This window comes from Clupea harengus, unplaced genomic scaffold (genome assembly GCF_900700415.2).
Source record: "Clupea harengus unplaced genomic scaffold, Ch_v2.0.2, whole genome shotgun sequence".
In the NCBI taxonomy this organism is placed as follows: domain Eukaryota; kingdom Metazoa; phylum Chordata; class Actinopteri; order Clupeiformes; family Clupeidae; genus Clupea; species Clupea harengus.
The window spans coordinates 8,420-12,423 of record NW_024880367.1 but is presented as its reverse complement, the minus strand read 5'-3'; positions in this window follow the sequence as shown (position 1 = coordinate 12,423).

Below are 4,004 nucleotides of genomic sequence, written 5' to 3'. Positions count from 1 at the left end.
ATGGCTGTCTGGCTCGGGCACTACTCTGTCGGACGCAGGCCGGGCTCGGACAGAAATATTCGGCTGATCCACACTCTATAACAGAATAGGAACAGATAGGGAATGAAACAGGAAATGTGAGATTCCGGAAATGATGTCGTTAGGAAATGATTTCGTTAGCGGACCAATCACAGCCAAGGGGGTATCCGTCGCTATCCGTTCGTATCCGAAAAAGTTACAAAAATCGAGAGGTGCACGTCGGTGTCCGTCCAGCTCTCCGAAGGGCTCGGATGGGCTCGGATGGGCGTTCCACCACGGGGAAGGGTGTTGCCAAGGCGTGGCTATGTGTCCGGACGGACACCGACGCAGATCTATAATTCGGGCTTTACTTAAAAGGTATATGAACAAGCACCGTACCGTATATTATTTAAATTAATTGGCAAATATATATGCAAATTAACTGGCTGGCCTGCCAAAAAGGTAGATGAACACGCACCGTATATTATTTAAGATCTTAGCAAATTAAATTGCTGGCTTGCTAAAAAGGTAGATAAACAAGCACCGTACTATATCACTATTTTCTACTTTTTATAAAAACGAATTTCTACTCTAAACAATTTCAATTGAAATGCAAATGATGATGTAAACGGCTAAAATGGAACATTTTATTTACAGAGGAAAAATTTGTTTAGCTACAATATATAGCGATTAAAAAAGTAGTATTGACTGCAAATGTTGACGTACAGGATACCGGCAGGTGTAGCTAAAACGGAATACTTCATAGTTTTAGGCACAATATAACAAGTAGCTGATGGCTTTCGAACGACTCTTGAGACTGACCAAAAAGTGCCCGGGTTACGTAGTGTCTGGGTTACGTAATGCTAGCGTTGGTATAGCAACTGTCACTCAAGAGTCGCTCGAAAGCCAATATTACATCACCCGGGCTCTTTTTGCCGTCCGGTCACTTTTAGCCATGACAGCGCCCTTCCGTCAATTCCTTTAAGTTTCAGCTTTGCAACCATACTCCCCCCGGAACCCAAAGACTCGTGGTTTCCCGCACGCTGCCCGGCGGGTCATGGGAATAACGCCGCCGGATCGCGGGTCGGCATCGTTTACGGTCGGAACTACGACGGTATCTGATCGTCTTCGAACCTCCGACTTTCGTTCTTGATTAATGAAAACATTCCTCCTTCTTGCCAGAATCTTCTTGTATTGACCCTGACCCGATTTCGAATTGGAGTCCTCACTTACAGTACCATATGATCCCACAGCAAACACTAATGATATGGACCTGCCCCCTAATTCAAGAATTACAAGATATGATCCTGCAAAGAATAATCTCAAAACCTGGTAAATGAGCTTGGAGTCATCTCTATCCTTACAGAACAGATGAGGTGACATGCAAGCCCTCACAATACACTCTCATTAAATAGTTGCTGTAGTGTCAAGTATGGCAATATCATTGCAGGGTCTTCCAACCAGTGATGCCTTGCTCCACATATGGAACAACTGAGCATAGTCAAGAACTCCCGATCAGCAAGCTAGTCTTACTCCAACACCACAGTTCGGTTTGGACCGGTTACGACTGAGGAAAATACCATGTCTGGATATGCCAGAGCAGATGCCAAACATAAATGAAGCTTCCGCCCTGATTAACCTACCTGTGCTTCTAATTCACATCTTTAATATCATTCCGCAAGTAGTCTGGTCATGTAACGTAATAGAAAGAAATTGTAACTTCTAGTCAGCTAGTAATGGGTTGCTATGCAACACCTGAAACTTTAAAGTTTCTATTTGCGTGAAGAACTATTTTTTCTTAGTAAAAGTCATGAAACTACAACAAAATCATTAAAAATAGGTTTTTTGTAGGAATGTCTTATATCTTTTTGGCAAGTAATCGTATAATAAGCAGGATAATTTATAGTCTGGCGGTCATTATCGAAAAAAATAAATCCCTTCAGGATGAACAGGACCCCGACACGCTCATTGCAGAATGGACTAAAGGACAGGCCACGCATGACATTAATCAATAAATAATAAATGAATATGTGATTGGTTTACATATCCTTGTCTAGTTGGGCAATTGTTATTATCATTGGCACCACTTTCAACTGTCAAAACTATCCGTCTAGCTAAATCTGTTGGTTATCAGATTGCACAGCAATTCATATGGAGGATATGTGGTTGATTTAACTCTAAGGCCAGGTAGGCATAGTAGTTGTATTGTGCCATCACATCATTTGAAACTCAAAATCTAGACTTGATATTCTCTTATATTTTAATGATAATACTGTTGTACTGTACTGTACTGTAACTGTATTGCCTTAAAATGATTATTTACATTGAATTAATTGGAATTCAGCTATAGGCATATACTGGGAGATCTGTATCTTAGAGACTAATTGTATCCACAATTTAAGCTTGACTATTATGCATTTGTAGACACAACACAGGGGTACCCTGGGCCTGAGAAGGGAAGGAAAGGAGTTTAATGTGGCTATAAGATGGACTTTTAAATGTGACTAAAACTAGACTTAAATGTTCTGAGTTTTCGTCAACGAAAACTAGACTAAAACTAAGAAGGATAAAAATGACTAAATGTGACTAAAACTAATATGCATTTTCGTCTAAAAACTAAGACTAAGACTAAATCTAAAATAGCTGCCAAAATTAACACTGATCTGGAGGGAACCGAGCGACCTGGGAGTCACGGAATCGTGGTGGGTTAATGTGGGAATTAACCAGTCGGGAGCTGTAGTCATCTGGTTTGTCTGTAGTTAGACGAGGTCCAACAGAGAAGTGAGGAGTATATATAATGTGGGTGACAGATGCAGGTGATTGTGTAATCGGGTGAATGTGACTGAGGCAGGTGCAGGCAATTGGGAAGATGATTAAAGCTATAGTGGAGGTGTGTGAGTTTAATGTTGAAAAGAGGGGCGTGGCCGGAGCTGGGTTCAGCGCAGACGTGACACTAAAGGCCATATAGAACAGGAACCTTTGATACAGTTTTGGACAATGTGTTTTGAAGCGAAACATGGTTTCTTCAAAAGGGTCATGTTATCTGCAACTTCCACAACATTTGGTTTTGACCAATTCCTTGAACATTTTGACCATCATCCACTCCATGCATACAGATCATACAGAGAGGATGATTCCTGCCTCTACATTTTATTAAGATACAGGGTGTTTTAGTTTGTTGAGTGTGGCAAAATGAATATACATACATTGGTAAAAAAACATCTTCAGTGTTATTAATCAATTCATTTTGTTTTGCAATCCTTACTGGCCTCCCAAAAAAAACAACTGAGAGACTTCAGCTCATTCAAAACTCTGCAGCTCGGCTATTAACCAGAACCAAGAGGAGAGAACACATTAGTCCAGTTTTAGCTGCTCTGCACTGGCTTCCAGTAACTTTTAGAATTGACTTTGAGGTCCTTCTCCTAATATACAAAGCCCTTAATGGGCTAGGACCAAGTTACATTGCAAACTCCCTAGTCAAATACTTGCCCTCAAGAACACTGCGATCATCGAATGCTGGTTTATTGGAGGTTCCCAGCAAAAGCCGTAAGAAAATCGGGGACGCAGCATTTGTCAATTACGCCCCAGTGCTATGGAACATACTGCCTATAGACATCAGGGAAGCCAGCTCGCTTAACATCTTTAAAAGAAAACTAAAAACGTACCTCTTCACATTAGCCTTTAACTAGCTACCACTTCGCACTATATATATATAAATACTTTTAATTTAATTTAAATCTCTACTGGTGATATTAAGGGGTTGGATTAAATATATCTCTATAATTATAATTATAATTTTTTATTTTTTTGCACTATATCTTTGTTATGTTTCTTTGATGTCTATTTTTATGTGCATGTCATTTCTTTGTGCATATTATGTATTTGCTGTAAAGCACTTTGAGCTGCATTCTTTTGCATGAAAGGTGCTATATAAATAAAGTTTTATTATTATTATTTATTATTAATAATAAAAACAACTGCCTAACCATAGATCCTGAGCAACAAGA